Consider the following 26611-nt stretch of genomic DNA (forward strand, 5'->3'; position numbering starts at 1 on the left):
TTTAAAATGCGTCACGCGTTTATCTAACGCCCTTGCGACCATCGTGCGTCCGCGTATAAAACCACCTTTTAGCATAGATATAGAATTAAATAACTAGATCGGCCGCGCGTACATACGCGCCATTGCCTGTGTAGAAAAAATGTTGTTCGCCATGGACGCGGTAAAAAAATCACGTTCGAAAGGCGACGCGCGAAAATGAATACGGGAGATAGGCCTTTGACGCGCTAAATGTCACGTGCTGACGGCAACAAGTCACGTGCTGACTGACGGCAACGCACAGAAAATGTACACGGGAGATAGGCAATGGCAGCCCCCGTGCCAGAACCCGCGTATGTACGCGCGGCCGATCTAGTTATTCTATTTTATATCTATGGCTTTTAGTAGTTTCACATTCGGCAGTTCGGTAGTTGTTCAGATTCGGCATTAAGAATAAATTAAAGCAAAGATTTGATTCACAAAAAAATAAAGTTCTTCAGTTGTCGTGTTTTCTCGCTCCGGTGCGCGCGAGACTTGCACAGTCTATTCATGGACGTGACACGCGACCTTGCACATGTTCTTAAGGCCGGTTTATAGTCGGTCGCGCGATGGTCGCGCGACGGAAATCTTGCGCGCAATCCTAAGACTGAGGCCTAAAAACCGTGTCTTTTTATGATCGCGCGTCAAGATTTCCGACGCCCGACCATCGCGCGACCGACTATAACTCGGCCTTTGTAAGACAGTTTCTTCATTCCTATTGGTCGAGAGCAACGGCTGAAACAGTTGTGCCACATCACGCGATACGCGCGACGCCCACAGCATTCCCTTATAAGGAGTTGTTTACGCGAGGGCAGCGGAGGGCTCTGGGAGGGGTGTTGTGTTGAAAGAAATCATTTAACAATTAAAACTTTTGCATTTATTTACTTTTTGACCAACAAGTGATGATGTTTTTGACCGAATGGGAATCAAAGTGTGTTGAATCGGTTTTCAACTAGTGGTTTAAACCCGGTAAATTATCAAGAACCGGGCCTCGTTGGGATTAAACCACTAGTTGAAAACCTCTTTATCACACATTGATTCCCTTATATGGCACAAACGAATGGATAAACATCGGAACATTTGAAAGGAACGATTCACGACGTGTTTGGATCTTTGTGGCTTGGCTTGCTCTCCTTCAAGACCCTTCACTCAATACTTTCCATTTCGATGCTGCCTTTAGGTTGTTTCAAATTTCCCGCTACTCATACAGTTTAACAGTGTCGGTCTAACTTTAGAACAATGAAAAGCCAACTAATAACGTGTCTCCCTTTAATGAATCCAAGACGTGTAGCTGAATAGTATTCTAAAGTTCGTCATAATATGTCGGCCTTTTCAAATTACCTCGATGACAACAATGTATTAATAATAAGTACATCATTATTGCGTTCATAATCCTTGAAGCGTTGCATGTCTGGCGCACGTCTTTGGCCCACCGGGAACTATATACTTCTAGTCTCAGTGTCATTAAACAGACTAATTATCGTAATCGTAATTATCAATCAGTGTGCATGTAATCCCACCCCTACCCTCCATCCTTCCACCTCCTCTTTGCAACAGACGTGCTGAAAGACCGTGACTTCAAAATGTCACCGAAATTGACCCAGCTATCACAATAATGTGTATGACCCATGGATATGGAGGCAACGGCCCCCAACAAAACAACGATGGGGACGATTCGGGTACAATCCATGAGAAAGAGAACACATTTTTGACAGAAAAAGCAAAACAAGAAATGAGTGTTTTGAGAAATACGTTAAAATATCGTGAAATCAAGTCTCTGCCTACGAAGTACCATACACCCATGTCGACTGCTGCAAGTATTCCTTCAAGTACATGAACGAATCAAAGCACGGGTAGAAATGAGATCAAATAATATAATGGTAATATTATATACAATGATTTGTGTTTCCATATTGAGTTCCAATTACTCCTTCCATGGTCTTGGCTTACTACATAACTATTCATGCCATTCATTAATAATTGGTTTAAATTTTATGAATTGAAAAAAAAAAGTTGTAAACCTTGTTTAGTTTTGATTCATAAAATGATTCTAGTTGCCATTTGAAATGGTATCTTGAAGTTACATATAATAATGATTTTGCAAATTAATGTACAACTTTAAGGCATAGCTTACTATACGATTACGGTGTAATGAGACAATTATTGTCCAGCCACCTGTGGCCCGGGTATATCTAGTCAGATTTGTTTTGAAGTTGTTGTTCCTTTCCATTTCCCGCAAGGAGATCCTTGTACCTCAATCGTTCATAGGTAAAGGTCGAGCATAGATAGATGAGGTCATATCCGTACATAACACGTCCTTTAATTACGCCTCTTGGGATAATGTGAGGGGAATAAACGAGCTAAATGTCCGGAAATCAATCTGCAAACTATCCGTGAAATAATGAGTCATGGGATTTGTACAGCAAAAACAATAGTCCATTTATACAACCAAACCATCTTATCTTTATGCCAGCACATGCTCACTTGTTAAAGGCACTGGACACTATTGGTAATTGTCTAGGACGAGTCTCCTCACTTGGTGTAACTCAACATATGCATAAAATAACAAACCTGTGAACGTTTGAGTTCAATTGGTCGTCAAAGTTGCCAGATAAAAAAACACCGCCTTGTCACACGAATTTGTGTGCTTTCAGTCGGGACCTCAAATTCTAAATCAAAGGTCTCGAAATCAAACTCGTGGCGAAAAATACGTTACTTCAGAGAGAGCCGTTTCTCACAATGTTTTATACTAACAACAGCTCCCCATTCCTTGTTACCGAAGTAGGTTTTTATGTTAACAATTACTCTGAGTAATTACCGATAGTGTCCATTGCCTTTAACAGGGGCCAGACCCATTGTCAGACATATTGGACAGGGGCCAGACCCATTGGACAGGGGCCACACCCATTGGACAGGAGCAACACCCATTGGACAGGGGCCAGACCCACTGGACAGGGGCCACACCCATTGGACAGGAGCCAGACCCATTGGACAGGGGCCAGACCCACTGGACAGGGGCCACACCCATTGGACAGGAGCCAGACCCATTGGACAGGAGCCAGACCCATTGGACAGGGGCCAGACCCACTGGACAGGAATCAGGCCCAATGGAAAGGGGACAGACCTATTGGACAGTGGCCTGCGTAATGGGCAAGAAGTGGGGACAATGCGTTATACTCGGCCTTTGGACAATAGTACTCGGTTATAAATATAACTCTGAAGACCCATACTCAAAGAGTGACAATGTACACCCTTGTATTGGGCACTACATCACTGACTATTGTACTGCTAGGTCATGTTTCTAGTCCAAATGCCTCCAAACTTCTACACATGAAACGTAATTAGGATAATGTTTCATTATATGACACTTTGACTGTTCTGCCCCTTCAACATGATGAAGTTGCTTATTAGAAAGAGTAATGCAGCAATACTTTGTGTAGACAAATTTCAACCCATGTACATGTATCCCAACGTCTTAGCTGGAGGCGCCATCTACCGCATTTAAATTACAACGAAGCCTAAGGACCAACATACTCCATATTATTATTGAACCGAAGTAAAGTTTGGCACTGGTCTACGCCACAGAGTGTTGTCGTGGGCCGTGGGGTCTGTTTCTAACGTTTCGATGGCCTGTGTGGGTTATGATAACATTAGTTTGTCATTGTTAAATTCATTATATGTGCACACTGAGAGCTTTGTCTGTTGAACCCAGGGAAACAACACAAGAATACTTGAAATAAAGGAACTTGACACTTCTTATAGTTTACAACATTATCGTGTTCAATTAATTAAATGTCCAACCCTTACCCCCAGTTTTTTTTTTCAGTCAAAACAGTTTGAATTGCAACATTTGAAAACGGAATTTGTTAACTTCCAACTTATTGAGTTTCGCGGTTGGTTTGATGCAATTGTTTAAAATGTCAAACTGTCCATAATGATCCTATCAAATTTCTTAAGTATGGATGGTATTAAAAGTCGGCACCCACTGTTGACACTTTTATCATTATCTAGTGTGAGGTCTCTATGAGTGATGTTAGGGGAAATCAGCAATTAATGTCGTAATTATATACTTTTACCCTGTTTTTTTTTACATTAATTTTTTTAATATTTTAGTGTCGGCCTGTTTAACAACCTCTGCAAGACTGTTCCATAAGTGAACTGCTACAAATTTGAAAGAGCGGGAACCATTATTGACCATGTTTTGTTTTTTTTTAACTGGGGAGTTAGACGAGATTTATTCGAAGAACGCAGATTCCTGTTTGACACCTTTGAAAATACATAGGATACACTGATAAGTGAGAAGCAACATTTGAAACTCTATTTAAGCCCGTATTGGTAGCCTGGTAGCCAATGTTAATCATGTTTTACAATGGGTGTAATGAATTCCCGAGTGCAAAATTGGGTGGCCAGGCTAGCAGCTGAGTCTTAAAGCTGCAGTATAGCTGTTTGAATGCCGGGTAGTCCGTAGAGTAGGTTGTATACAAATATTGACTGCTTCGAGTACTATGGTTAAAACTGTGACTCCCGAGGTGGTCCCCGGAGCGTTCTATTTTCCCTAGGCGAAGCCGAGGGAAAATAGAACGCTCCGGGGATCACCGAGGTAGTCATAGTTTTAACTATTGCACAAGTAAAAGCAGTCAATATTTGTTTTATAACACCCCAAACATTTCTAAATACTGTACTTATTATTAAGTTACAGACCCGAACGCTACAATCCACGGACGACGCGAATACAGATTGCGAAAACTTTTACTGTGCTGCATGTAGTGTCATGTAATCCGAAATGGTTACAGACTATTAATTTATCATCCTCGTACACGCAACGAACGTCTGGGTACTGCACGCCGTGTGATAGTCTTCGGACTAGCGCACGGCAAACCGATGCACTATCACACGGCCGTCGTCTAGTAAAACTAAGACATACCATGTGACGCACTATAAACCAATGAAAAGACAGAATATTGGTAAGGGGTGTTATAATAGCAAATATGCGCCACATATTCAAGGAATTAGCCACATTTTCAAAAGATTTCATATCCAGATAATGATGGGGCCGATGGAGCAAATGAGGCAGCATGATCGATATGTTTTGAAATTGTTGTTTGGTGTTAAAGATTGGCATTGTAATACTTTTTCGGTACCCAACACCGGCCTCCTAAGTCCAAGGTACACGATTTGTGATAGGGGCAATTTTTACTATTTAAAATGTATACCAATATATTATAACTACTTCTGTCTAGGCCTAATTCTTTTTAGACTTGAGGAAGAAGCAACTGAATCCCGGCCCCTACTTTGGCAATAGCTGTGTCCTAAAACTCTTCTCTATTAGAAAAGGATTTATCTGGTTGTTGTATTACCAGCTCTCAACCACTGCTCACGCTAACATCAACATAATGCCATTATCTATTTGAATGTACTGTTTGTAATAATATTACAAAGCTGGGTAGAACAACACAACAATGTTAAGACTAAATGGATCTACTAGTAGTTGTATACACTGCATGTGGGACAACACCTCCCAACGCACTTAACGGAGGCCAAAGAACCCAGCCATAGAGTACCTGCCAAGATCCTACAAAAGTGTACAGAGACCGCCCAAAACATATCTTGGGTATTTCTTGTTTCCGGTGTATTTAAGCTCATGAAAACCAAAACTAGCGTCTGGCACTCCAACTCTTTAGACTTCAACAATAATGGCCCGGTAGGTACACCGTAGGCAATAGCTGATATGTGAACTTCAATGCAAACTCCGTTTGATATCACACTCTCCTCTTCACTTTCATTGAGCGTGCGTCTTGCTTGAAAGACTTGGGTCCGAGGTTACATCTCGCCAACGCAGGACATGTTTTCATGAAAAACACAATCCCGGAACGCAGCTCCCTTGACATCCTGTTCTTACGGAAACATTCTTGAAATTGCAGTAAGACAATCATGGAGAGGAGACCATTTTGGGTTTGTTACCCATCATTAAAGGGAACTATGTATTATTATTATTAATATTATTATTATTATTATTATTATTATTATTATTATTATTATTATTATTATTATTATTATTATTATTATTATTATTATTATTATTATTATTATTATTATTATTATTATTATTATTATTATTATTATTATTATTATTATTATTATTATTATTATTATTATTATTATTATTATTATTATTATTATTATTATTATTATTATTATTATTATTATTATTATTATTATTATTATTATTATTATTATTATTATTATTATTATTATTATTATTATTATTATTATTATTATTATTATTATTATTATTATTATTATTATTATTATTATTATTATTATTATTATTATTATTATTATTATTATTATTATTATTATTATTATTATTATTATTATTATTATTATTATTATTATTATTATTATTATTATTATTATTATTATTATTATTATTATTATTATTATTATTATTATTATTATTATTATTATTATTATTATTATTATTATTATTATTATTATTATTATTATTATTATTATTATTATTATTATTAGTATTAGTATTAGTATTATTATTATTATTATTATTATTATTATTATTATTATTATTATTATTATTATTATTATTATTATTATTAGTATTAGTATTATTATTATTATTATTATTATTATTATTATTATTATTATTATTATTATTATTATTATTATTATTATTATTATTATTATTATTATTATTATTATTATTATTATTATTATTATTATTATTATTATTATTATTATTATTATTATTATTATTATTATTATTATTATTATTATTATTATTATTATTATTATTATTATTATTATTATTATTATTATTATTATTATTATTATTATTATTATTATTATTATTATTATTATTATTATTATTATTATTTCATTTTATCACAGCATGCAAAAGAAAGATGTCATTTTCCTTTGTGCCGGTAACTCCTCGAGTCGGGCTACGTCCCGTAGCCTTAGATCTCAAGAGTCTTTCTCAGGATCCTCGCTGTTCCAAAAAGCGCTGCCTTCTGTAACAGATCTACCCTCACTTTTGTCCCTATTTCATCTAGATGTTTCCCCAGTGCTTTGGGAATGGTGCCAAGTGCTCCAACCACCACGGGGACTACTTTTACCTTTACCTGCCAAATCTTACGAAGTTCCCTAGCCAGGTCCTGGTACTTCTCGATCTTTTCCATCTCCTTCGAAGCTACCCTTATATCACCTGGCACAGCTATGTCAATGAGATGACACATCTTCTTCGTCTTATCTAATAGCACAACATCCGGACGCCTATGTGGTATAACATGATCGGTCTGAATGTTAAAGTCCCAAAGGATCTTGACCTGGTCGGTCTCTACAACTTTTTCCGGAACATGTTCGTACCATTTCGCAAGCACTTTGACACCATACATCTTACACAGATCCCAGTGAATCACCTTGGCCAGCTTGTCATGTCTTCCTTTGTACTCCGTTTGGGCCATCTTACTGCATTCGCTAACAATATGAAATACAGTCTCCTCTGCTTTATTGCACATTCTACACATAGGAGAGACGTTTGCTTTCTCTATCCTTGCCTTCATTACATTTGTCCTTAGAGACTGGTCTTGCGCCGCAGTAATCAAGCCCTCTGTTTCCTTCTTTAGTTCTCCACTCTTTAACCAATTCCATGACTTGCTGCTGGCCACTTCCTCAGTACACCTCAAGAACCGGCCATGAAGTGGTTTGTTCCTCCAATCTTTATGTCTTTCCTCCTTCCTTTCCCTCTTGTATTCCTTCGGCCCAACTTTGTCTGCCCTCGTGTACCTTTGTCCAACTTTCAACAGGCTCTCCTCGGTCCTCCTGACATGAAAATGCAAGCTTCTGCGCTCGATGTTAACACTGTCCGCCACGCTAAACAACCCCCTTCCGCCCTCTTACCAAAGAGGACGACAATAAGTTGTGTTTTTGTTGTGTTGTCATTTAGCCTTCGAGAAAGACTCTGCTAGGGTCGAAACGTCAGGCCATTAACTATTTTTTGCATTTATACCCTCGGTCCATTTGGTTGGTAAGTTGTTTGCAACAGCTAATTCTTTTTTTCTCGTTTAAATATAATGTAATGTTTTGTCAAAAATAAAAAGGTTCGGGGATTTTCAAGAATGTGTGAAAATTATGAACAAATTCTTCGTTCAAAGGAAACAATTTCGCAACGAAAACAAACTTCATTCGAACGAAAATGTTAGCAAACCCGGGGCGAGCGCACGTGTGTGCATTGAGACAAAGACGCCATTGTTGACGACGCTGCAGACACGCCCGAAGTCACATCAACAACTATGTTGGTCAACGTCTTACTTGTAGGTTTGGATCTGAAGACGTGACTGCTATCGTGCCTCCACCGGCAGTGCGTCTGTGTCTCTGTCAGCAAACGATCGCAAGTCTAATCTTCGTTCGAACGTAAACATTGTTCCCCGTTTGAACGAAGAAAATCATAAAAAAATCTTCGCTAGAACGAATTTTTGTTCGTTCTAAGGAATAATTGTGTTCACCTATATCACTTTCAAAACTATGTAGGTGGGTTACTTTGTTGAAATTATGCATTTCTCCGCAATAATGTTTGAATCTAAGATCTAATCATTCAAATGTATGAGTTCGATGGTTTAAATAAGGATCATATTATGTCTGATAACAGTATTACAAAAAGTACACCTAAAAGTGGTGAAAAAGTTTCTCCCACAGAATTTAGTTCAGTTAGAAACACAATTCACGTTTATTCGCGTTCCTTTATTTGTCTTTACTCCAGGTAACAACTAAAGTTACACAAAGGCCGCGTAACATCACAGTAACTCACAACGATGATTAAGGTTATTTTGAGATGTAGATGCGATCTTGTTTTCAATGAAGACAAATTGTACACCCAAGTTAATATTGTTCAATGTTTCAAACAAGCACTGAAAAACGTCTTGGTCATGGAAAGTAACTGACTCAGAACATGTAGTTTCAATAAAGTTTACAAATTTGTGTGTTTTGTTCAAGATGGCAGACTTATCTTTAAGTTCTAATTAGTTTGCCTTTATTTGATGGCTGTCATGTATAGGGTTTTCATTTGAACCTTTTGATGTCACTTTGTGACATTATACATTGTTTTGTTTTTAATTTATTTAAGTGCCTTTGTTTTTCCTTATTTCGTGGTTATGTCACGAAAAACTGCTTTAATTTGTTTCTGTGTATATTTTGTACATTGATTAAATATTTGCATTTGCTATGTAATAGCAGTATTTAATACGCTTCTTTATTAATAAGGGAATAAAAGGGTAGCGACTAGTTCTTTCACGGCCGTTTAAAACAGACAGGGTCGAATTGCCGTGCGATAAAGGCCCGAGCCGAATCACCAATATCTAATCAACTTGACGTTTCGATCAGTGTGCTCCGATCGTATTCAGAAGCATACTGAACCAAACGTCCAGTTTGTTTTCGAACCACCGGTTCTTTACGGAGCAATCACAGCTCTAAAATTACATGAATGTCCCCGCAAACTTCACTTGATTATATTTCCAACATCAACAGTTTAAATCCCAACACAACAGTTTTGAAGAAAGACAAAAACGACAAGAATATTTGAATTATACTGTCACGGTAATGGAAAAAACATACATTAGTAAGGGAATCAATGTGTGGTGAAGAGGTTTTCAACTAGTGTTTTAAACCCAACGAGGCCAGGGCTCAATTCCATAGCGCAGAAGCAGAAAAATTTGCTTTATAAGCCTTAGCGTATTTCACAGGTTAGCAGACAAATTGGTCGGCTATATTGCGTGTTTACCGTGGGTTTGCATTGTGACGTCATTTATTTTCGTGCGGTTAGCACCGGAAGGTTAGTATGCCTTTTCGTGTGCTTATTGTTAGAAAATGCACAGTAAGCACAAAATCGGCCGCTTAGCAGCGCTATGAAACTGGGACCTGGTTCTTGATAATTTTTCGAGACGAAGTCGAGGTAAATGATCAAGAACCAGGCCTCGGCGGGTTTAAACCACTATAGTTGAAAACCGATTCAACACACTTTGATTCCCATTCACATGTGGCACAGCTGTCCCGGCCGTTGCTCTCGACCAATAGGAATGAAGAAACTGTCTTATAAGCACAGGTGCAAGCTCACGTGTCACGCCCATGTTCCAACACTTTTTACTGGTCATAAACAAAGGTTTATACACACCCACGTGACGCGCTCTCCACCAATAGGAATAGCGAAACTGTCTGAGATATTTATGAATTTAGGATAATTGGTATAGTTAGCCCCATTATGTTTCCACATTGCTCCCCATGTGTATACCAAAGACATAGCATTATTTAACATTGAACCTATTTGGTTATATTACAGTTATTTGTCCCATGGCACACAGCGCATCAACAAAGGCACAACCTCAATGCACGATACAATTTGTTGTCGCATCTTTAGTTTCCGTCGCAGTTTTGTTTTTTGCGTCGCAGTTTCTTCCGTCGCATTTTTACAAAAAGTTAAAAGCCTAAGGGGTTTTGTCGAGTGAGAATCATGTTTTGAAAAAGAAGTAGCTTTGAAAAACGTTTGAGGTGTCAAGTGCACTTTTCTATTTGAGGGGGAAAAACGGTTATGGGCAAAGTCGGCGGAAGAACAGGTGTAGGTGGGGGAGGGGGTGGAACGGACATTAGGGAGGAAGGAGACTAAATGCCTATAGGCACTGTTCTACTCATTGTAATTTAGAGAATAGTGTGCTTTGATTTGCTGGAATTTAAACACTAATTTCGGCGGCAGTCGGCGAAATTAAAATTAAAAATGCGGCGAAAAAAGAAACAAACATGTACCAGAAAAACATTCGACGGAAACAAATTTTAGAAAAAAGCTAAACAATTATTTGAAGCAAACAAATGTTGTCGGCCTTCCGTCGTGCGTCACATGTCGCTCATCATCCATAGCGGTTGTCGGCCTTCCGTTGTGCGTCACATGTCGCTCATCATCCATAGCGGTTGTCGGCCTTCCGTCGTGCGTCACATGTCGCTCATCATCCATAGCGGTTGTCGGCCTTCCGTTGTGCGTCACATGTCGCTCATCATCCATAGCGGTTGTCGGCCTTCCGTCGTGCGTCACATGTCGCTCATCATCCATAGCGGTTGTCGGCCTTCCGTCGTGCGTCACATGTTGCTCATCATCCATAGCGGTTGTCGGCCTTCCGTCGTGCGACGAGAGGGATTCAAATTAAAAACCTAATTCAACAGATTATCAGTTGGAGAGACGAGTAGTTCAAGTTTTAGGTAGAACTCATACTTCATACCAGTTTGAATAAAGACGAGGCTTAGAGCTTAGAGGGCAAGGCCGTTTGTTTGCCTGACACCGCAGCAACATAAAACACAGGTGACAAATAAAGACTATCGTCAATTAGGGAAAGTCCGTTTGAAGGAAGGGGTAAACTACCCAGCAGCCTTTACAAGATGGTGTGTCTGCGCTACCACACCATGCTATCGGTCAACTTTGTTTCAATATCAGACATCTGCATCCAATTTGAATGTGGTGGATCTTCTCTTCAGATTCAACTGCAAAGTTTAAAGACTCACAAGTTTAGAGTAAAATATGTGCTGCTATGATCAACGGCATTGCTTTCAATGGCGTAACTGGACCGGGGGGGGGGGGGTTGGACCAACCCAACATACCCCTATTTAAAATCTGAAGTTTTGAGATATAAAGTAACCGGATAAAAACTCGGAAAATGCAAACATTAACTTAAGTTTTACTCGGCCAGAAGTGAACCCTATAAAAAGTGTGCACCCCGTTATGGCCCCCTTAAATGTTAACCTAGTTTCGGCGCCGATTACTCGATCCTAAATTAACAGGTTGTTCTGCCTGTAGATATTTACAAATTAACATTTGGGATGGGTATGTCTTTCAAAACAATCGTTAAAGACCGTCGACATCTGAACACCGATTTATTTTCTTTCAGACTCGTTCCTTACGAGTAGATTAGTTATTCATCAACAGTTTTCTTTTGTTTTCCCGCTATTTTGGTCCAGCTATGTCGTGCTTTGCTTACAAAACTACGCTCACTTTTAGGCGGGAAATAAGTCACGAAAGCTCACCGTGTGCAAAACTCTACAGTAAGATTATGCAATAACAGCTAGTCACCTCAAGTGGTGTGTAGACGTGGAGTGTTTTATTCGCCCTTCCCACTTGTAGCATCAGTGAGAGGTCGAGTCAATTCTGCACATGAATAGCAATTAAAAATCAAGCACAGGCTCATCAATTATCACGCTGCTGCACTTGTCTAAGAGCACTCATTTATTTGCCAGGGCCACCTGCACGATTGGCCTAGCTACAATTGACATTCAGATAAGGTGATAGAGCTTACAAGGGCGTGAATCTGTCACTTATTATACTAAGACGTTGCTTCACAAATCAATGTTCTTCTGTCAGAATCATCATTAAATACTGATAGGTATCCATTTCCAGGAGGATTGTACACAGATAGCGTGGGACGCGTGTCAAGTGGTCTGGGATTTTCACCCTAAACGTTCTTTATTTTTATTGTAGGGGAAGTTCACTGCCAGTAGCATAAGGAAACAATTACCACTATAAATTATTACCAATTGCTTGTTTCTAATGGCTCGTCCTTTCAGATGGTTAATCTGTTGGTTTTCTCATTTCATTGACGCTCTCACGACCTCGATTTATACACCTTCCGTATTGTGAAGAAATATTCCCTTCGTATAAAAGGATATTTTTTGGGATGATAAACTTATGTGGAAAACAAAATAAGCCTATATAATTTGTATGATAAAGTTGAAGAACTAGCATAAAGAATTGCGACAAATCAATGCTTAAAGGCAGTGGACACTACAATGATTTGCATAAAACCTTACTTGGTGACGAGTAATGGGGAGCTGCAGCTGTTGATAGTATAACACATTGTGAGAAACGGCTCCCTCTGAAGTACATAGTTTTCGAGAAAGAAGTAAATTTCAACGAATTTGATTTCGAGAAATCAAAATTAAATCTTGAGGTTTCGAAGTCAAGCATCTAAAAGCACTCAAATTCGTGTGACAATGGTGTTTTTCGTGCATATGTTGAGATATACGAAGTGAAAAGACTGTCTCTTTAAAGGCAGTGGACACTATTGGTAGTTACTCAAAATAATTATCAGCATAAAACCTTACTTGAGCCCTTTTCACACTACAGAACCATTTCCCGGGAAATAAACTTCCGGGAAAATCCCGGGAGTTTTTAACCCCACCGCCACCCCAGCAACCGTTCTCACTATCCCAATTTGGTAACTCCCGGGAGTACTATTTCCCAGGAATATGCACGGTCGTTTCACACTTACGATCAAACCCCAGGTAATGTGGTAAACAGGTCAGCCCATGCGGAAGTTACAATGTTTGTGAACGGAAGTCCGTTCCCACAATGCCACGTGGCCGGCTGCAAAATCCTTGCCACATGCGACCCAAAATGGCTGCACATTAATTGTGTATTTGCGTGTTGTTATACCAATATATTGTGTGATAACGGCGGAGAAGAAGTCTTGCAGTTCGGGGAAGACGTCGCTGACGGCTTGTCAGGGGAAGATAATTGTTGTGACAGTGTTTTAAAGACATGCGGTATAACAATCGGATGGAATTTGTCGTGCGATTGACGGGTTTCATGGCACTTGCTGGAAGAATTGGTCAAAGGTCAATCTGGTCTACCATGAAGAGCGGCCACTGGTGGGAGCAAGTTGCTATTAGAAAAAGCGAAAGGGAGCTTTCTACTCTGCGACAGCTTTTTTTGCTTTTGAGAACTGTAATTGAGTGGACTTTTGTGTCCGTGTTTTACCCAGAGGTTTTGTGTTGGCGTTCATCTCAATTTTTGTCTGTTCACACTATAGCTATTTCCCGGGAAATTCCCGGGAACTTTTGGTTGATCTGTTCACACTACAAAAACACTCCCGGGAATTTCCCGGGAAATGACGTTTTTCCAGGAAATAATTAACCCTGCTCAGGGGCAGGGTTAAGGGAATCAACCCTGGGGTAAGGCCTAGAAATTTTCTGAATGGCGTTTTCGAAGGATTGCATAATAATGTCCATGATGTTAGGGCCAAGATAATTAAAGGTTTTATAGAAAAAAATACCGCATGGTCGATTTTGCACAATCTGACAATAGCATTAGAAAGAAAAAGAAGCATTCTTCCCTTCCAACATCAACAGTGCTGTTTTCCCATCGTGCAAAGAAAGAACACGGAATAGGCTTTAACCCTATATTGGCTAGCATTTTTTTCATGGCTTCATAAAGACTTTTAAATGTGTATGTTTCTTCTAAAAAAAAAATCTTTTGCAGGAGAACACTTATGCAATAGAAAATATTTAGGCCTTGAAAATCAAAACTATTATCCTACCGACCTATAGTCTTTTTTCCCCGAGGTTTTCAGTTTTTTCTGCAATGGGCAGGGGTCCGTTCATATCCAGCTTCACGCAGGCAGTCAGTCAATTTTGAGAAAACTTTCCCGTTTCTTGTAGGCCTATCCCATCTAGCTGTTTTTGGACTGCATCGTCGGCCAAAAATGCAACTAGTTTCAAAGTGTTATCATCACTCCATCGGTCACTTCTACCCATCGTAAGAAATTGAGCAACAGATTGAACTAAAATATTTACTGTCAGGTGGTAGATAGCAATGTCGATCTAAGAACTCAAATCTGACTCTGTACAACAAAAGTCCACCAACGGCCAAGTACATGTAAATACAAAATACCATACACACATGGCGTGTGTACGAGAAGGAAGCTTGTTCACGCCAACTATTTATTCTATTCCTATTCCATTCACGTGGTCAATTTTTTAATTCATATATTTATTTGTTAATTACAGATGTAATTCACTTTTATTTTCGTACCTAAACGTAAACACTTTCAGAAGGAGAAAACAAAAAAGGGCTATTGTTACCACGCGAATTATTTGGCGCGCTATTTTTGACGTCTGTGACCTTTCGAGATTAATGACGTCTCAACACAGTGGAAGCAAAAGTGGGGTAAGTTAAACCCGCTTTCGTTCTCACTAGCTGCTTTTCCCGGGAAAAACGTTTTTCCCCGGGGTTAACTCCTTTAACCCTACCCCTTAACTGGGTAAATTATTTACCGGGAAAATGTTATTTCCCGGGAAATGTTTTGTAGTGTGAACAGATCGACTAACATTTCCAGGGAATTTCCCGGGAAATACCTGCAGTGTGAAAAGGGCTTTGGTAACGAGTAATGGGGAGAGGTTGATGGTATAAAACATTGTAGAAACGGCTCCCTCTGAACATGGAGAAAGGAAGAGAAGGAGCTCGAACGACCCGCAAAACCGCAGAGTAACAAAAGAATACTCTGACAATGCCCCTCTCTGGCCAGTGGAAAAAGATAGGAGACCTCCAGCTGGACGGCCGATTAACGAGCTGGATTAAATCTCGTTGTACAGAACGTGTGGTACCGCCAGTCTGCGCTCTTGCCTGCTTGTAAAGTTGAATCATTGGAGACAAGAATTGTGAATATACACGTTTTCATTTACCGTTTGTGGTGTTTCACGGAAACATCATGGCATATTTTTACATTTTTTGTGACTTTCCGGTCACAAGCGGTGGTTCAAAGTTTGGGTATTACCACACGAGGGTGGTAGGTATTCAATTGTGTTTTTCGATTTGGTGGGCACAAGTGTACACAATTTTTATCAGGTCTCAACAAAGTTGGTTTTTCTGTATTATATCCATACGACATACGACACCATAGTTGAGTGAAGAACCAAGTGCGCACGCGCAAATTCACATACGCCAGGTCGCCCATTGTCTGTATAAGGTATGTGGGTGATTACGAGGTGTCGTTAAGCGACCGCGGTACCGAAGGTTCGACTTTTGAAGTCCCTTCGTTCGAGCTCCTTCTCTTCCTTCCTCCATGCTCTGAAGTAACGTAGTTTTCGAGAAAGAGGTAATTTATCACGAATTTGATTTCGAGACCTCAAGTTTAGAATTTGAGGTCTTGAAATCAAGCATCTGAAAGCACACAACTTCGTGTGACAAGAGTGTTTTTTCTTTCATAGTTATCTCGCAACTCCGACGGTTAATCAAGCTCAAATTTTCACCGGTTTGTTATTTTATGCATATGTTGAGATCCACCATGTGAGAAGATTGGTCTTTGACAATTGGCAGTAGTGTCCATTGTCTTTAAGGAAACATTACAACTTTTATAGGTATTACGGGAAATTAATCAAGGGAACAATTAAGCTCCTTATCATTAAGATTTGGTCGCTCAATTTTAACTGCTGGATCCAAACAAACATTACTCGATTAATTTAAAACGTTTGTGGTTAAATAGCATGCAAGTTAGTTAATAGGTTAAATTGGCCAGGGAAGCAACGTCAGTAAACGGCTAATGTGCAAATCTGCTTATTTTAATTGTCCATACTAATTTCCTTGTCTGGAACCAATCGTTATTTTTAGATGTTAAAAAGGTTGTCTCTCTGACTTCATATTGAGATGAAAGAAACGCCGCAACTAGACAGGTGCATCTTGGTCAAACATTTAGTCAAAACCATCAATAATCATAGATGTAACCACCATTGATGTAACACAGTATAAATTGGACAATATATCAACAACAATTATAATCTGTTGCTTTATAATCCTCTTGTTTTAAAGCAGGATTCCAATTTAAAAAGTACAAAAGTAAGTGCGTTTCTGTATTTTTTGTTATATTATATAGATATATTTTAGCACTTCGTAATCATCAAGTGAGTTCCATGCATTCTATATTTCCATTGCTATTTTCTTGAAAATACATGGTTTCAATTTCAAAAACACTCTGTTACCAAACCTAATGCAAAAATAAGGGGTATTATTTGTGATAATATTATGTAAAACTATTGCGTTTACCCCCTTCCGATCTGTTGAAAGAACGTTTCATTACACTTTAAAGTAAACAATGTATTTATCGATGGTTTGGATTTCATTAATGAGTGTAAATCATACTAGAAAGACTGGCAAATAGTGATTTGAATATAAAGTTGACATGGTGGTAGCCAATGGGATCATTTCCATGCTGATCAAACACGTTCGTCTATGTAACCTGTCTCAATTTCAGGAATTGACGCAGTCCTCAACAGTTCATGGGGTTACCATAAAAGCAGTTTGTACTACTTGAAATTATACCATTTGGATCACAAAAAGCACTCTTTTAGTTCAAGGGATTAGGTTAAAAGTTTGCTTTTAGGGATAGGGATGGATCAGGTTTTAATTTTTTTTTATATATATATTTTTTTTATAGTTGAGGAGTATAATTGGATAAGGTTATAGTTACGGAATATGTTTTATTGAGTCTGATATTCAACCTGTGGAAAGGTTCACTGTTCGTCTACATTTAAATAATTTTAACATTTTACAAATGTTTTTATATAAAAAGGAATTTGAGTTTTGCCCGTAGTTGGAGGATTTGGTTTTGGTTTATTATTAGTATGGAGTTTGTATTTGTTTTCTGTTCATTTAGGTAGGCTACAATACAGCATCGAACAAATATTGAAAAGAATTATAAAATCAAGAAAAGGGAACAGGTTGAAAGAAAAACTTCATTTAATTCCCGCAAATTTGTTTTTGTTTTTTAAATCAAGGAACTACTACAGGATTGTAACGAGCAGATAATTGAATAACACTTATTGACCAGTCATAGTCGTATCTGGAATACTGCAGCTGAGACGTTACTTCATTATACTGTTAGAGAATAATACGAGTCATATTGTATGCAGAATAATTGAAAAAAATTGTCTTTCAAAGTGAGGAAGAAAACTTGACCATGTTCTGGAGGCGACAATCCAGTGGTAGATTCCCCACAAACTTACACCTAATGTATTGATATAATGAGTTATGGCTTTGACAAACTTATAATGATTTGAATTTATTATCGCCGTTTGCAACCTGAGAAAAATGACCCCGAAATGAATACAGACTGAAGTATATTATTTGAATATGCCTAATATCTTATAATAGAAACCTAAATTATTCGAATCCCAACCTGCAAAGATTTTAGCCAAAAAGCTTAGTTTGATGTTCTCATTTTATTAGGAATGACAGGCGTAAATTTTTTTATTTTATTTTTTTAATTAAACTTGGTTGCTTTGTTAAATTTCTTGTGTAGGCTGCTTGCGTATTCACAATCATTGTATAACCTGTTAATACTATTACATGTCTTGCAAGTTCTAAATCGGTGTTGGTGTTTCCAAAGTCGTGAAGGTTCAAATTAGTTTCCTTTTGGTATCTTGTGTGGAATATAATAAATTTGAAGTTATTTTGTTTGAAATCTTTAACTTACTTATTTAGAGTTGCCAAAAGTGCAAATCATCCTGAATGATGTTTTAACTAAAACATTGTCGAAAAGGGAGTTCATGTTTGATTGTGATTCTTTTTTTCCTTGGTCAAGGAACAGTCTCATTCCTTTACAATTTTTAAGCTGATTTGAAGTTTTCAACAAATAGCACACATTTCAAAGTTAGTTATTTGTTTTAGGTGTTTCCCCGTTTCTATCTTTCTCTACTTTTTTTTTTTTTTCTTATTTTCTTTCTGGTTAAACATAGATGTAAAAAATGTTTAAATATACATTATACAGACATTTTGACATACATATCTTATTTCGACTATGCTAGACATTATGATATATTTATTTTCACAGTAACAGTTATTTCGCTTTTGCGTTCAGACACACAAGACCAAAAAATGTTTGAATAGCGTCTAAATTTATTTTCGTTCCAGATAATTTTGTATCGAATGAAAACACTGGCTTATCTAATTTGAGATAGTGTAACCGAATCATTTCAGTCATTTATTAAGTGAATATCGATTCACCTTCATGCACACGCGAGTTTACCAAGTAATTGTCTGATATTATTCTGTTGTAGTTATACTTTTTTACTCTTAATGGATGACAACTCGTGATCAAGCCATCATTTTACACACCTTTCACACTTCCATTAATTTATATTTATATTCTTGTTCTATCAGGAACCCCGAGACAATTTCTAGAAACAAAGTTATCCTTGAAAAGGTGGGAATGCAAATGATTTCGGTATTTATATATATTTTTTCAATATATTTTTTGTGTCTAGCGAATCAGTATTCCGTTGAATGTAAATGCCACGAAGTTCCTTATCTATCTCGTGTCAATACTAAGGCATTATAATTAATGTTCAGTTCTGTTACCAATCATTTACCTTTGTGTGCGCATTAAACATCACGAGATAACTTAACACTTTATACGATCCGGTACAAATGGAGATTGATTCAATTTGGTAAACATCATCAATTTCTTTCACAAATTCACCAATAATTACAATATAGGTTGGATCATTGTCACGTACAGTGGTGCATCCAGAAAACAGCATTGACTTAGTGAGCAGTGGGAATTAAAGTATGCTTCAGCAGGTATGTGTTTTAACGCTGCTGTTTATAGGCCCTACCTGAAAACAAGACTAGTATAGGTAACGTATAGGGACGTTAAAGGCAGTGGACACTAAACTCGAAATAATTATCAGCATAAAACCTCACTTGGTAACGAGTAATGGGGAGAGGTTGATAGTATAGGTTTTCTTGGTCAAATTCGGCAAATGAGCAGTCAATTTCATTTTCATGCGTTCGAATTAAAGCTGTTTTGCCTCTTCAGTTGTTACTGCGTTTCAAATTCAGAATTCGGCCATTCAACTTCGTTTTGGGTCGAGTCAAATTCCTTTGGCACTCTGTTCAATTTAGCGTATAGCGTCATTCTTTTTCGTGACACACACGCCTCAAGAAGCGTCTGCGAATTTGAATGCTGCTTTGATGGATTAAGAAATTGAATGATTATTTTGTTAATTCCAATGACGCAACATTACATTTGACTAATCCCAAAACGAAATCGAATGACCCTTTTGAGTAGCATTCGATTTTGCGCGAAATAGAATAGCTTGGTGGTTAAATTGGCTGCTCATTTTCCGAAATTGACCGAGAAAACCTATATAAAACATTGCGAGAAACGGTTCCCTCTGAAGTGACGTAGTTTTCGAGAAAGAAGTAATTTTCCACGAATTTGATTTCGAGACCTCAAGTTTAGAATTTGAGGTCTCGAAATCAAGCATCTGAAAGCACACAGCTTCATGTGACAAGGGTATTTTATTCCATTCATATCTCGCAACTTCGACGACCAATTGAGTTCAAATTTTCACAGGTTTGTTATTTTATGCCTATGTTTAGATACACTAAGTGAGAAGTGTCCATACAGTGTGTTAACAGGGTTGAATAATAGGAGTTGCCTTGTTAGTGTACAGAGCAAAGAAATGTCCGCAGAGCAACTGCAATACAACGCTGTGGGGGTATGTGTAGGAGGGTTATGGGAATAGGAGGGGCTCGTGTGAATGTATCTTGCCCCACTCTACCCACCCCTACGCTTTCCCTTCTGTTTTTAAAACTATTTTATTATATGGGCAGCCTCTTTGACGAGCAGGACCCCATGTGGCCTGTGCCCAGTGTTTATGCCACTGCCCTTAACATTACAACATACACCAATGTTTAATGCATTGTTAATGTCATTTATAAAACAAATTTGTTTCAGAAATGTTGTCTCAAATTCAGAGCACTTTAAATGTTGGGTGAGAAATTTGTTTGTTTGTTAAAGCATTATACACTTTCGGTAAACAGTATTGTCCAAGTCCCACACTTCGTGTATCACAACTTATATATAAAATAACTATCCTGTGGAAATTTAGGCTCAATCGGACATCGGAGTCGGGAGAAAATAACGGGAAAACCCACTCCTGTTTTCGCGCGTTTCGCCGTGTCATGACATGTGTTTATAACAAATCCGTAATTCTCGTTAACGAGAATTTATATTGTTTTACCGTTTTCTCAAAAAGTAAAGCATTTCATGGACTAATATTTCAAGAGAAGTCTTTCACCATTACCTTCTGTAAACCCTGTAAATTATTTGTAAATCTGTGAACTTTTTTTTTTTTTTTCTGTACCGAAAGGGTCCAATGGCTTTAAGACAGCACTTCGAAGAAAGTCTGCTCTTCACAGCATATTCATTTCAGATCTTTGTTTACAATTGTGTAAACTCAAATTAAAACTCAGGAAATGACAAACAACCTTTTTTAAAAGGTCAGAGTTACGGCGGCTTTTGTTGATAATCAAATCAGATGAGATTGTTCTACCAATTTTAGTTTAATTCCACCGTATATCAAAACTGAACACAGGTATCATTTAACTGAACAATTGACAGTGTGTTCTTCGATCAAAATACCATCGACAAAATTGTGAATGCATTGGTTGATAAAGCTCTTATTACTGTACTCACTTACCTCGAGCAGAACTTCCTATATACGGAGAGGTGTTGATAAGTTCAATCAGTCAAAATACAAGCAATGCGAGAGAAACAGTAGCGATGTGGCCCCTTGCAGCTCAACAAGAAGTAACCAAAATACCGACAGTTCGTTTTAAACACGTCAAGTTCGTGTTCCTAGTGGGAATCAAAACTGAAAATCAGATCAATTCGATCAAAAAAGTGAACAAATTAACAGGGGAGGTCCCTTTGTTGGTTAGATGCAGACGGAATTGGGGAGAGATGTAAGCAGCCGGAACGTTGTAAGAGTATGCGATTAAGAACCACGTTAGCTGACGAGCATAACAAGAGATGTTGAAGTTTGAAGCCCGCACCGCTGAACACTTTGACGTACGTGGAGCTAACCAATCAGGAAATAGGTAGGTGTGAGCATGCGCTCTCCACTTGATACTCTGTTGTTGGTTCGTTTCTTTATGTAAATACGACCAGCTACATTATGGACAATTAAAGGGACAGGTTGCCTTGGTGTTGGCGAGTTGGTTCAACGTGATCACCCCATATTTGCGGTGAATTTGGCACAGATGTTACCTGTATAATCTAGTGATAGGCGGATAAGCAAGCTGCCTTGATCTTTGCAAAAAATTTGATTGTTCTCTGCATCAAGGATCAAAGACTCAGCCGACATTGTGATCGCAAACTCGTTTCCGATATAATTCCATTTGCTTTATTTTGGAAAAAGTAAAGGGAATTTTCTCTCACAAACATGACGATAAGCGATACCCAATGTCACGTTCATTGATTATAATACTGTTTTCTTTTCTTTTCTTTTCTTTGATTATCAAAATTAATTGCCAGTGAACCCCAGATGTACTTTCCTCTGTGTAAAACAATCATTGGTGATTATTTCTCACATTATGCTGTGATCACAATTATTCTTGCGTGTGATCTCAGTGACAATGGGATACCAAACAAGCGGCAGTTGGGACAGTTCTGATTTTGATGAACAAATAGAACAAACCAGGTATACAACATGAACAAGATCAATTGTACCAAACGGAGATACAACATAAAAACGTTAACTGTATGTAAGGGATGTTAGTGGCACAATGGCCTACAGTGAATAACATTCACACGATTTATGTAATGTAAACTCTGGTGGTATTCATGGATGAAGACAATTATGTTACGACAAGCAGAAGTATAACTTTTACATTAAGACTTATATAAACTATTATAAGATTAAAGATTGACGGAAATGATAGATTTCACTTCGATTTTAAGTTTGTTTTTAAATCGATAGAAGTCCAAATGAAAAAGAGCGCTTTCGGTTTGAATTGCTTTTTTAGTTCAATTGTTTCTTCGGATATTTTACTACATCATTTACATTCAACAACACAATGTTTTAGTGGGCGAATGAAACACTTCAACTTCAACGCCATTCCTGTGTGATTTATAAATATTGAGTTCGATTTTAACAAATCGATGTTAGCTAGAGGGTTGTCTTAGAATGTGAGTTGTTCGGTCGAACCACCAGTCTTATCCAAGATCGCTTGGGGTGAGCTTCTTGGGATGAAAGTCACGTGACAATAAGTGTCCATGCCCAGATCCAAGCTTACTGCTACGTAAGACCAGTAAAATATATACAGTACGTGGCATGTTTCTAAGGGCACTGGACACTAAAGGGAATATCTGAAAATAGTTATTATCTAAAAAAAAAAAAAAAGAGCTGTTGGTAGTACAGAACATTGTGAGAAACGTGTCGCCAACAGAGTTTTGAGAAATAGAACATTTCCCACTCAAACATTTTGAGTCTGATAAAAGACTTCAGGCATGAAGCCCCTTTGAAACACAGATGCATATAGAGCTTACGTCACTGCATGTTTATCTGTATCCAATGCAATCACTGGTCCTGAAATACAAGTACTTGTCTTCATCCCTGCAAAGACAGGGGCCCAGTCTAGACCATAGCGATGAATAGATGCTGAATATAGACAAGTAGCTGAATAGATGTAGACGGACTAGACTGGACGTCAGACGTTCAGGCTATAGACGGACAAGCAAACGGTGTTGACGTGAGAGGGCGTACTTTCGATTTTAAATCTAAGGGTGCGTTCCATAAGCTTCCCTGGGTCGACCCCGGACTGCCCCGGTGCGTTTGAATAGCTTTTACGTCATTCCAGGGGCTCACCCGGGTCAGCCCCAAGTGCCCTGCTTGTGGAGTGGGTCACTTGAGGATGTCCCAGGTGAATGACGTCACCACGGAAAGGGTGAGTGAGCGTTCGATTCTTGTCAGAGGCTCACCCTAGTGAGCACCGCGGGGTCGACAAGGGAAGCTAGTTGCACGCACCCTTAGATGTAAGGTTTACTCGATCCCAGCGTGCGACCCCAAAAATCAAGGTAGTGGTATGTGTTAAACGTGTCTGCAAAGTCAATCGACCATTGATTGATGTTGAACACATCTCTTCCTGTTTAACCAAAGATTCAACTGATATCACTGATCTCTAGTGCGTTCGTTTAGCTTCCCTGGGTCGACCCCGGTCTGCCCTGGTACGTTCGAATAGCTTTGACGGGGCTCACCCGGGTCAGCCCTCAGTGCCCTGCTTGTGGAGTGGGTCACTTAGGGGTGACCTGAGGTGCATGCCGTCACCATACACGAGAGGGCGAGTGTGATCGTTCGTCTAGCTCTTGTCAGGGGCTCACCAGGGTGAGCACTGTGGGGTAGACCCAGGGAAGCTTATCGAACGCACCCAGTATTGTGACAAGCAAGGTCAAAGGTCGTCTGACTAGGAGCCTCGAAGTGCGTGACGGTGTTCGGGCTACTCAAAGGTACATTACAGAATTGGTAAGAAAAGACTCGTCTAAGATCACAGATTTACATAAAATTTACACGGTCTAATGATGATGATATTGGAAATTATCTCTTGAAATATTTTTGTCTGAAATGTCATTTTTGATGAGAAAATAAATAAACCTAATTTCCCGTTTGGAGTTTATCGCTCAGTGAGTGGTTTATTATTATTAATTTTTATCGATGACGTGCTAAATAACCGATTTTTCACTTTTTTCTCTCGTGACCCAGATGGCCGATCGGTCTCTAAACTCTGCAGATTTGTCAGTTTATGTAGATGGTGGATTACATAAAGTGTTTAGGCCTCTATGCCAGTAACCGTTTTTTGAGCAGAAACTAAATCAACTACTACGTCTCACTACGACTCACTCGGTGACCCTTAAGAGTTAAAGTTGTTTTGTCCTTACATCAGCCCCTCCCAACGGATTCCAATAGCAACCCATAACAAAAAGGAATGCTTAGCACCTTTGTGGCAAATAATGCGACAACCGATATTTTTAAAACAACAAAGTGGTACGCTTATATAAACTGATCGTTTAAATGTAAAGGCTGCCTTGATCCCACTAGGCCACTTTGCTTGCTTGCAAAGTAGTTTGAAAATTAGTTTTCAAAACCAAAACTATTTCGACAAATTTCGATAAATTGAACAAATTGAACTTTCCAGAAAGTGTTAGCAAACTAATGTTTCGATCCTCGGCCCTCTGGGCTATGGGTCCGGGGGTGGATTCCACAAAGAGTAAGGACCAGTCTTATCTCGAGTTAGGACCAATTACTCGTCCTAACTTAGGACTAACCATGCAATTTGTATATCTCCTAGCCTAACTCTTTGTGAAATCGACCCCAGCACGCTTCCACTGCGCCACTGAGATTCCAATTAGTTTTTCAAAACGTCTTTATTGTTCGTTTAAAGATATTGAACAAAATTAAACTTCCGTAACAGTGTTACAAAACATACATATAATGCAGAAAGAAAACAAAAAATTTTTGGAAGATAAAGTAAACCTTCTAAGTAACGGGTAAAGTTTTTGTTTTGTTTTTTTTACATAATAAAGTTATTTAAAACTATTTTCGTCAATTTGTTGTCTCTGAATACATTTTGACAGACGATGCTTTTTTAGAAACGAAAAGACACACAAGCATCACGAAGAGAGTGAAAATAAGAAAAACCAACAATGCATTGGATTCCTGCCGTCCTTTAAACCGTCATTACAGTTCAAGTACAATAACGGTTTCATCCTTCATTTATACTGCGAGAAACAAGAATTTCATTTACACGACAAATGACCTCTTGATCATTATGTTATGGACTTTGACGTCATACTGAGAGAGGTTGAGCGTGACTTGAGTACCGGGAGCCTTCCATTAACAATATTGTGGCGCTGAATGTCTTATCATGGGTTTCACGATGTAAAGAGAATGAGAGTCATATACGTACTTGACATTTAATCCAAAATAGAGATATCTCTGCTATCGGATGTATAAAGTAAAACATTAAATTCACGTGATATACTCTCGATTAATAAGAGATGTTTCTACTAAAAATAGAGTAATAAAATGTGCATTTTCGATGTAGAATTTTCCTACCACAACAATATAATATTCTCTATTAGTTCATCAAATAGAGATGTTTCTATTATCGAATGAAATATCTCTATGAAAACAGAGGACATAGCACTCACACAATTCACACTAGACTTGTGAACAAGTCGTCTGTCGCGGTGATAGTGTTCTGACTACCTCTGCGACTGCCGCAACACTGGCAATATTTTTTTGAGACTGATGGGCCCCGCGAGCCTTATGTAAGCTCTCATGACTATGGTCCCATGGTCACATTTGACGGTGGAGCAGTTATCTCGCGAGAGCAGTTTAAACACACTCATTACGACACCAAACGACTCAACTGTCTCACCGTGTCAGACCAATAACGACTTGTGCGCAAGTCTAACAACACCAGTCTTGGTTTCAAGATGCGTTTAGCCCATAATAATAGCTCTATGGTTTAGCCGCATTTTGCTCAATTCCGACTGCAGAGGGCGCTATTAACTTTAGTTTGATTTTGGACTTGGAGCAACTCGGAGGGGTGCACCCCACCAAATAGCCTCCCATGATAGCACACAGTGCAAAATGCTATATGTTCAAAAATACTCTAAAAATATGTGACCCTCTCTAATACTTAAGATAGTCGTATAAGGATAGAGGTGCACTCGGTGCACCATTTTATTTCCTGAAACAGACGAAGACAAAATACATGTTGTCAGGTCTTCGCTGGAATCATTATCTTAATTAACTAATAAAACAAATAATCACAGAACAGTATTTATGTACAAACAGTTTTAAATGAAATCGTAAACGGCTTTAAGTAAACAGGGTTGTCTCAAGATCATGACATGTGATTTTCACATCATGCGCCATCTTGATTATCGATGGAAAACAACAACTTAAATGCAAATAAAACTTGGCC

At 38.3% G+C, this 26611-nt stretch overlaps 1 protein-coding gene across 1 annotated transcript in view; it reads right to left on the bottom strand.

Annotated features, from left to right (window-relative positions):
* LOC139940038 (uncharacterized) overlaps positions 1–21605 on the bottom strand; it is a 36382-nt gene extending 14777 nt beyond the window's left edge. Inside the window, exon 1 of the mRNA XM_071936235.1 lies at positions 21322–21605. The gene's annotated coding sequence lies outside the window, so the exon portion shown is untranslated. The remainder of the gene's footprint in view (positions 1–21321) is intronic.
* Between the last annotated feature and the right edge of the window lie 5006 nt (positions 21606–26611).

Source organism: Asterias amurensis, chromosome 7 (assembly GCF_032118995.1).
Source record: "Asterias amurensis chromosome 7, ASM3211899v1".
NCBI lineage: Eukaryota > Metazoa > Echinodermata > Asteroidea > Forcipulatida > Asteriidae > Asterias > Asterias amurensis.